This window comes from Neopsephotus bourkii, unplaced genomic scaffold, assembly GCF_033783945.1.
Source record: "Neopsephotus bourkii isolate Nb327-2 ecotype Australia unplaced genomic scaffold, CSIRO-AGI_Nbou_v1 NB_1511, whole genome shotgun sequence".
In the NCBI taxonomy this organism is placed as follows: domain Eukaryota; kingdom Metazoa; phylum Chordata; class Aves; order Psittaciformes; family Psittacidae; genus Neopsephotus; species Neopsephotus bourkii.
The window spans coordinates 4,629,639-4,640,060 of NW_026901987.1; the positions used below are offsets into that span (position 1 = coordinate 4,629,639).

Here is a 10,422-nt window from a genome sequence, read left to right on the forward strand (position 1 = left end):
GACCAGTGAAATGGTAGCTCTTTTCATCCTTCTTCTCCTCCTCCTATCAGTCAAGTTTGTTTTTTCTTTCTCTTCTCAAAAAGCGACAATAGCCACATAAGTAGTAAAACAGTTAAAGTACAAAGGACTTTACATGCTCACAACTGCAAAGAACATCAAAGTGGTCAGATCTTGGATTGCTACCTCCCAGAGTTCATGTAACCTTAACAGCTACTGACACTCAGAAAAAAATCTGTTACATTAGATGTCCAGTTAAGCTCTTCTCCCCTGTTTGCTGATTTACCAGAATAATAGGTGAAAGGGAAGGGAAGAATTAATTTACCTCTTTAGGTCAGCCAGACCAAGCCAAACATGGATTAATTAACCAGGATTAATTAATTGTCATATCCTGGTAATGTTTATTTTCATTTTAAAAGAGGGGGGAAATGTTTAGTTTGCTTTTAATTTGTCTCAGACTACAACAAAATATTTTTCATGCAAAAGTTCTGTTTGAGAGCGTTGACAGATGAGGTTTTAGGGTTGAACAATTATTACCCCTCCATTTGAATGTCCACCTTTCTGCTTGTGGCTACCACAGCTCAACTGAAATCATAGCCAACAGGGTAGAGAGATTTGTTCTAAGAGACCATGCCATGATCTGGGAGCAGGAGTAGTTTTGCTGGAAGAGCACCAACACTGATTGTAGCCACCTTCCATTCAGACAGCAGTGTTCCCCAGAAGTTTCCTGTTATGGCCTCTGCTGTGCTTCAAACTCACATTACTGCAGGAAAGCTTTGACAAACCAGTGAATGTCAAACAACATTCTGCTCACAGACAGGATTAATCATTTCTCCCAGTAGCTCATTCCAGACACATCTCGGAGGCAGCAGCCTCCTACCACAGACATTTAATTAGGTCAGTTTGGGGCTGACTCCCATGAGAACCCATTGAGAAAGGCAGGAGCACATGACCCTCAACAAGCTGTGCACGAAGCCCAGGTTTTGGAAAATGGCTTCTCTGTGGTCAGCCCAGCTGTGCTCAGTGTTCTGCCAGACAGCCTGACTCTGACCCAGATTTGTCATTGTACATATGCTTTTGGTCATATGCAGCAAGTGTGAACATGCTAGAAGCTGTCTTATGACCCTCTTTTATAAATGGCATTAGACCTCACAGGCTGATGCAGTAATTTCCCAATTTTTTTATGTTTTTATGTTTTTTGCTGTGCATGTTTGTGAGGCTTGTCAGGTGCCACTCAGTTCAGACACACATTTAAACTCACAGGGTTAAATTGCCTCTAACCTCTAAACCAGACCATGCAAACTGATTCTGTGCTGAATTTAATCTACAGTCTCTTGTCTACGAAATACTTGTATGCATACACACATACACATGTGCAGTGTAGAGGTACTGGGTTTTCAAGAACTGCTCCTGCAAAGCTCTCAGCCACCATCATCTAAAACCATACTTGCACCCATTGATAATAAAAATTGCCATTAACACCATTGATAAAGCTGAAGTTATGACATTTGGTGCCCATTAGTACAGACATTTCTTTCTTCCATTTTTAGACTTTTTTATTTCTACTGATATATAAGGGTTAGCCTTGTCTTGTGTCTGCACAGTGAATTACCCTGAATGGACCTCAAGCTTGTATTCCAACATAGTTAAAATAACCTTTAAGACAGTGATTCAACAAGGCAATGTAACTTTCTGGATTTATTTGATCTGTATCTTTGAAGCAAACAGTTAAGATGCCTGTCTCAGAAAGAAAATAAAGCACTTGAACTCTTGCCTTGGTCCTAATTTAGAGTTCTGTTTGCATGTTTGTTTTAGCATCTTCTGGGAACATTCTGTCTCCTCAAGAGCTATTCTACCAACATAGAAACACAATTTGATTTTTATTTCATAATCTTTGTAAACATCATTTTCTCTTAAATATGCAAAATTCAAGGACATAAATTATGCTTGGCATTAAAAATGCATATGGCCATAAATAAAAAATCTCAGCAACTGTTATGCTGCCACTATATGTGAATGTAGTACTTGGCCCTTAAATGGGATGTCAGCTAAAGATTCTTTTTTTTGCAGGAAAGCTGAAAAAAGTTCAGTTTCCACCTCCCTAATCATTTTCTCCAAAGCACCTAAATACCCATGAGACAACAATGAAGTGCAAGCTCACATTTTTATGGACTTCTCGCTTCTGTGTATTTGTTAATCACACCTCATTGAATTTAATGGTATTTTACCTTATTAAATTACTGCTACAGAAAGGCAGAAAGAGCTGTTCTTTGGGTTTTGATCATTAGGCAGAATCAACTTTAAGTTCAGTGAGCTGTATCATATAGCCTTATCAGAGTACTTTATAGCATGCAAGAAGTTTGTCATTATTGACATTATGGATACAGCAAGTATCTGCCAGGACTGGAAGCATTGTTCTGCATACATTAACATATTTGTCACATTGCAGAACCACATAAAACCTCACTGTAGGGTGAGTCAGCTGCACAACCACATGGGAGAAAACAATTCATTACCAAAGGATTAAACTTCAGATGAGAGGCTGCTTGTGACAGCCAGACCAGGATTGAAATACGGTAGGATTGACTGAATAGGCCAAACTAAAAAGTAAATCCATTTTTGACCACCGTAGCATGTTTGCATTGGATGTTCTCAGATGTCATCCTCAGGGTAATCTCAGTGATAACCAGTCTGTCAATATGAGAAGTTTGATTTGCAGCTATGCCAGCCTCAGAGGCTGATCTATAACAGCCTGGTATGTCAATACTGTATTTGCACTACTGCACCAAAGCTGGTTCAGTTTTAACCACTTGCTTCCTCATTGATGAACAGTACTTACTGGTCTCTTGAAATTAATGCTAATTCTGGAGTAATTTAAAAGAATATATAAAGGAGAAAACAGTTTAGAATTTCCTTTCTATTCTTCCATCCAGTGTTAGAAGAACTGGCTGAAGCATGCTCAGCATACAAAGTCTTCCTTTAGGTGACAAATAAAGAGCATTTCTGTGCAAGATAATGGTAAATTGCAACGGGACAGTAAGTTGCAGTATTTTACAGGTGACAAATTGCCTTTGTAACAAAGCACAGCTGGTGCTCAGCTGGTGATACTCCAACTTACTCCAAGCTGCACAACATCACAAACCTCACCAGCTACCACATACCGGGAACCAAATGACAGCTTTCCATCCAGGGGATGGCAGCAACAATGTGTGCCTATGGAAAAAGCAAGTCAAAGTAGCAGCTGCCATCGTGAATGTTATGGGAGGAGAGGAAGAGGAGGTTTGCTACATAAACAGCTCTTTCAAACAAAGTCATCAAGATCTAAGTGTAGTAAAAATATGTAAAATAGAAAAATCAAGACTTGGGCACCCCAAAATAAAATGTATTTTACGACTGCATGAAGAACAACAACAGAAACAGTAATAATAATTAAAAATATCAATAGAAACCTATTTAGTAAATATATTTGTGTTAAGATTTTGGTTTGGTTTTTTTTTTTTTTTATTTAATGTCCTTGACATAGGAAAAATTCTGTGGTCACAAATCTGTTGATATAATGAAATTGCAAAGGATTTAGACCCAGCACAGGAGCTTCAACATGACTTACCATCAAATAAGATTGTCTTCCTTCTTGTCATGTTAGATAAGATAACCTAAGTGAAGAAGTCATGCTTGTTCACCTGTTTACTCTTTTGGTGGAAATAAATCAGTCACACTTCTCTTACCTTTGTATGTCTGAAAACTGCAACAGCTGACAGAACCAGCTGTTATCCATTCCTCTCTTCTCAGAGTATTTTCCTGGCAGAGCACCTAATTAAGTTTTGCTTGGATGCAGTTTATGTGGTATTGAGTAAACAAACCCATGTATTTACTAAAGCAACAGAAAATTCCCATTGTCTCATTGGATCATACTGCTTAAATCGCAGCTTTGACCCATTGCTGTATCCCATGTAAAACTGCAGAGAAATAAACATCTGAGGCCTTATGGACAATGGAACACTAAGAATTACATAAACTTTGCCAAAATAAAGCAATACGTTGGAAAACTGGATGAGAAGAATGGATTCTCAGTGGCCATGAGTATTCACTGAAGGAAAAGCTGGGCTACATCATCAGCAAAATAATTTTTAAAGCGTTCTGTGGTTAATCCTGTGATTAGTAGGACAGTAAGTCCAGTGTCTCTCTCACTAAGCCAATAGCCCAGATGTCTGGGAAGAAAAGCAGAAAAGCTCCAAAGCAGGCAATGGACCATGCTCTAACTGAAACCTGCCAGTTCGTTGCTAACACAGCGGAAAAGGCCTTTTCTAAAGTGAATAGGACCAACTCACAGTTTGGCATCTAAAGATCTGGCATTCTCATCAAGAAGAAAAGAAAAAAGATTAAGTGAAAAGAAAAAACTGATGCAATGCAGTAAGTAGTATATTTATTGTAAAGTCCGAGATCCATCTTTTTCCCCCTCAAAGCCTGATATAATTGAAGCTTTTCTGACATGCAGGGAAACAGCACAAAATAAAACAACAAAAAAAAAGAAGGCAATGGTACCAAAAGGAAAATAACAAATACTGAAAAATGGTGACTATTGTCTGAAAATTAAAAAAAGAAAGTTTAATATACTCAAAAAGAAAACATATAAGATAAGGATAATCAAGATTCAGGAAAGACTTACAGAAACAATTGACATTCAGTTCACATTAAAATTAACCAAAACCGATTTCAGGGCACTGATTCAGAGTTGAACCTTTCAACCCACAATGACATTTCTCCTAGAGTACAGGGGTTCTAGTATAAAACTTCTAATTAAAGATGTTACAAAATGCAATAAAAATGTATTCAAATACATTTGAACTAAAATGAAAAATAATTGTTCATATTCTCTAGCATACAAGAACATTTGTTCCTGCCAGTAAGTGTTTTCCCAGTTTCTTGACTGGATTCTAATTCTGGAGTGGGATAATATAATTCCCGTACATTTCCACCCTACCCAAACATTAATAGTTTGGGTAACAAAACGAGGCTTTTGCTGTCACCACCCTTGTAGGGGAAGGCCTAAGTAGAACACAAAATCTCATTTCAGTCAACCAACCTATTCTGTACCTTGTTCAGCTCTACTGGACAAATGCACACCCTACCAGATTATATGGGGTTCCTGAAGAGTTCAGACAACAGGAAGAATAATCCAATTCACTCACACCAAATGCTGCAGACTACACTAAGTATTTTCAACTAAATATTTTCAACCTAAAGCCTTGACAGATCTGATTACCTACAATAGTTCCCTGTCCCTTCTTCTACCTCTTCCTCCAGCCTCAGCTTAATTGCTCCCAGCTGTTCTGAAGCTTCCTAAAAGTTTATATAGCTGAAAACCTCTAATTTCTCCTGCAGCTTCTTATTATAGTCTCCCAAGGCATACACAACCCAGCTTCCAAACTGGTGTTAACAAACTTCAGAGCTAGCTGATTTCAACCCATGTGAAGCATTCAGTCACCGAACTGGGTTTCTTTTCTGAACAGCCTGTGCAACAAGCAGAAGTCAAATTTTGGAAGATAGTTTGTAAAAGGTGCATTGGCTTTAGAGTTACTGCTGTGAATGACTGGATGCTTAGTAACTGTGTGTGATTATGAAGTCCTACCTCCCTACACTTCAGCTTTATTTTTGTTCTTGGGAAAACACATACGTTAGGACAGGTCTAAAATTTACAGAAATTTACAGCAATTTACAGCAACTTCTTGTTGGTAATCTAAGGTTGCAATCACCAGTATTATTTGTAGGTCCCCAGCTGACCTCTGGAGAAATTCTAAGAGCTCTTCTTTGCCAATAACTTGGGGATCTTATGCATCTGCCCATGCACCACTAAGCATCTGAAATGAAGGCACAAGCTGGGCACCAAATTTAGGCAGATGATATCCCTCCCCCACCTCCCTCCCTCCTCTTTTGCAATCATTTCTGTTGAGATTTTTGTTTACTCCGGTCACCAAAACACCCAGTGGACCTGAGCAGTTCTACCTAAATAAGCAGATTCAAGCAGCACCCTAAGCTTCTCAGTTTGGGTGAGACCCTTAAGCACATCTGTACCCAGCCTCATGTCATAACTACATCCAGACATATGCATCATTGCTCTTCCCATCTTACCATTTCTTCTTGTACTTTCACCTCCACCAGAAGGGAATCCACATACTCAAGTCAGAGAGCACGCACTCATCATTCAGCTTGGGTGCAGGCAGCGGGACTTGACTTGTACCATGTTAGGCCTTTTCCTGAAACACGGGACACACTGCTGTTGCTTAGTCAAGACTTGACGTGCCCTTTTAGATCTCTCTAAACACAGTGCTCTTCTGTAGCAGGTCTTCCACTTCTTGAATGCATACCAAACTCTTCTTTTTCCCTCCCCTTCAGATTATGAGATCTCACTACAGTTAAGAGAGCTGCACAGAGTAAGACCTTTTTTACACCATTTGGAGGTTAAAACCAAATAATGAATATGATTTCCATCAAGATCAGCCAGGTGATCTGACTCTCTCCCTCATAACACCAGCACAAGGAAGGCAGTTAACCAGAAAATCTTCATTAATGAAATCAGTAAACTATTAACAGAAATTTTCTGAGCAGCATTCCAAGTGCATCTTAGGTACAGTCTTAGCATTTAGTGCACACTTTCTTGAAAGTAAGCTGGGTTTCTTCACAGGCAAGTGTTCTGCCTTGGGCTACATTGCACTTCATTGGTTGCCAGCACGAGAGCAGGCTCTGCTAATTGGCAGGATGGACCGCAGATGTGCAGGTAATTGGCAATTGTTTTCAAATAAATTAAAAACACAACATCTGTTCAACTGGTGTAACTTCAGAAAGCAAATTCTGAAAGGAAAAGCTTTCTACTACAACCAGATTAAAGATAAAAAGAAGTCCAAGACTATAAACTGTGCCAGTTTTAAACATGGGTACTTATTCAGGTACAAACACAAAAAGCATGAGGAGCAGAGGGAAGAGGTGAAGGTAGCAAATACTTTGAAATTTCTGTATTTATAATGATCTGAAAATCCTGCATATGCATCTGAGCTTTAGATATTGGATATTTATCTGTGCCCTTGTTCACCCTGTGTTGTTTACCCTCTGAAACTGCTCTCAGTCCATATAAAACATAAAGAATATTAGAGGATCCTGACAGGAACCCTGAGCACCCCGTAATTTGGACACCTATATAGCATAAGTGGTTTGGCATTTGTGAAATTGTTGGACATTTAATATATGCAAAAGCACAATTCTTCATCATCCAGTCTAGTACAAGTTTACTTTGGCAAGGATTTTCAACCTAAAATTTTCAGATGAGGTCCCCTAAATTGGTTGTAGTTCCCCCAGTTTTCTAGAACACTGTAAGCCCATTCCACCTCAGCAAAAGGCTTTGATTGAATTGCTTTACCATCTCCTTCTGCAGGAGCATGCTCTTATCAAAATAAATGGGTACTCATTTTGCAAGAGGGAGCCTAAACCAATAGCATACAAAATAAAGATGTTCAGATAGGACATCTCAGCATCTTCACTACTTTGAAGCACTCACTGGGACTTGATCAACTTCTCCTGAGGTACTACTTCCTTTCAGTCTGTCAAGAAACCTTTTCCACCTCAATTTGTAAGTGCTGCTTAGGATGACAGGAGGTGTTTTGTACCTCACTGGCTGTTTCTAGCAACTCCAAGGTTAAGAAATGCTGATCTGGAGCAGTCAGGACTATAGTCCACTCCTCAGTGTTTTATCTTATGAAACATTTCTCTAACTCCTTCTCCTCCTTACACAGCTAGTAAGATAACCTTCATTTTACAACTTGTTATACAACTGATTTGCCATTCAATATCTTTATCATCCTCACCAAGTGAAAAAATCTTCTTCCATGTGACCTCTTACTCAGTTTAATTCCTAATAGTCTTCATTGACCATTTTCTTTGCAGTGTTCTATGTAACTAGACTTCATAGTCTGTGCTGCACCAGCAGATAGCCCAACCTCACCTTCCTGCCTTTTTTCTTTTTACCACTACTAACACCCTTTTGGTCATGGGATAGCTATATCATGGAGCACATCCACCTGAAATCATTGCAAGAAAAAGTTGTCATTTACATTAGACTTCATAAGCTCTTGTGTTAATTAATCCCTTGACTGACTACCCCTTATGAGCAAATGTGCATGAGAAAAAGGCCAGCACAACATAAACCAGATCCAAAATAGAGAGATCCAAGTGGATGGGTCCAAGTTAAAGTCAGCTTTGCATTCCTGAAACCTTGGGGGTTGTCATGGTTCCTGACAAAGTTTATAATAGACTCTTGGAACTTAGATTCTTAAAAACAGTTCCCTGGTCACAGAGTTATCATTAATGACACTCGGAAAGCAATGTGAGCTCTACCTAAAATCTCTGGTTTCAGTTCGACTGCTCCCTACACCTTTGGTTAGGCCCTTCATGGAGAAACCCAAAGCAATCAGTTTTACCAAACTGTAACTTTCCTACTGACTGAGCACATGCTTCTCAAGAGCAAAAAAGATCTATTTGGAAACTGTCATTTTTGCATCCATGGTGTTAATTAACGTAGAGTTATAATGCAATTATTATAAATACAGCACTCTCAAGAGATGTACTAGGACTCCAGGCAGGTCTGTGTACACACACAAATATTAAGAGGGCGTGAAAGATTTTTGAGGAAGGAGTGAAGTGTGTCTGCCTCTGAGAGCAGAAGCTCCAAAATCCCTTTTCCCTCACTGATCTTCCTGTCAACTTGCCAAGGAACTTCAAAAAATATGAATTCATGGGGTATGGCCAATGACAGAGTCCAACACTGTAAGACCTCAGTCATGAGATGAAAAACAACAGCAAGAAAACAACAGCAGGACCTAAAAGATATTTTTTGTTACTAATTTAGCTTTTGTTAATATTCAGCTTTCAAAGTCTACAGCAGTTTAATTCAAGCTGGGGGGGGGGGGGGGGGGGATGCTTCTGTACAGCACAGAGAAACTGGCACATGCCTGATCTGTTGCAAAATACCCGATATTCTCACTGAGTTGGCCAAAGACTCGGTTATTAAGAAAAAATATCTACTCCACAAGCCAGGCAGGAAAGCTGAGAATAGTGGCAGTGCCGCATGACACTTTTTTCTCATTCTTCCCAGAACAGCAAAAACACTGACAATTTAGTTGATAGTGAAGAAAAACAAAAGGAAAGGACCAGCACCTGCAAAGAGCTACTCCTGTTTAAGTCCTCTAGAACTTGGACTTCTCAGAGCAAAAATGTTTCAAAGACTTGATTTAGTATCAAAACCCAGCCTTTTGTTACTTACCTTTTTCTGTGGTCCTCTGAATACCAGTGCAACTCCCCCTGGGTTGCAGAAGCCTTTGAGCTGGTTTAGTCTAGGCTTAAACATGGGCAGCTATTATTAGGATGACAGTTTCAATAGGGTTACCCACCAGACTTACAACCAGCTGTCTTTGGAGTGCAGAACAGCAATCTAATAACCAGGAAGGGTGGCCTCATTAAAAGCATCCTAGTATTCCTCTCCATGCTTGTATGCTGATTACCCATGTTTGTGTTAGGTATTGTGTCTAATCCTCAAAACTAATGAGGTCTATCTTCAGATCCAAGGCAGAGTCATTGTTCTCAGTCTTTCTGAACTGACAAATCTCCCAGGGACGTAGCATGAGAAAGCTTGCTGGAATAACTAACCAAGGTGCCAAACATTACTATAGCAACTAGAAAAAAACCAGAGGCTCGGTATATATACCAGTGATATTTTCTATTTCTTTTATTGTTTGTAATCAATCTTTATGCAACTATACTGCAGTCCTTTGGCACCATAAGCTTTTTGTATTTATTACAAATAAAGTAAAACAATAAAAAACAAACTTACTCAACATAATTGAATTCCCTTCCCTCGAGATTCATCGTGCACATTCACTGACAGGCTAGCTCCCTTTCTGAGTCAACAGAGAAAATTAAACTTTTCTGGCCTAAAGTGAACTGAAGAAGAGTAGGAAGCAGCATGACAGAATAATGAAAACATTCTTGAATGTAAACATATAACTTTTTTTTTTTTTATGAAGTGTTTCATAGATTTTTACTGTATCTCTTACAGCATTGCAAGAGTCATGAGGGAGACCTGACCACTGAACTTTTCTGGTTTTCCAGCTCTAACATCTCTGTGCTAGGGGAGATTGCACTGCATAACATTTTCTATATGTTAAAATCCCAGTGTTTTTTCCCCCATTCAAGTGATTTGTTAATCAAAGTCAATAACAGCAAAGACTTTGATTTTAATAAATTCTGCTTCTTTTTTAATTAAGAACTGGCAAGGCATGACTGATTTATTTCATAAAGACAATTTTATAAGTGATATTCATTGGCTAAAGTATAAATCTGGAAAAAGACATAATGGGTTCAGGACAATTTTGAAAAATA

General features: G+C 38.9%; 1 long non-coding RNA gene across 1 annotated transcript; it reads right to left on the reverse strand.

Moving 5' to 3' along the window:
* Positions 1-429: 429 nt before the first annotated feature.
* On the reverse strand, positions 430-10,034 carry LOC133221155 (uncharacterized). Its single transcript, XR_009727909.1, has 3 exons — positions 9,875-10,034; positions 6,127-6,251; positions 430-3,953 (listed from the first exon to the last, which is right to left on the reverse strand). It is a non-coding gene; the product is annotated as an uncharacterized LOC133221155 (long non-coding RNA).
* Positions 10,035-10,422: the final 388 nt, after the last annotated feature.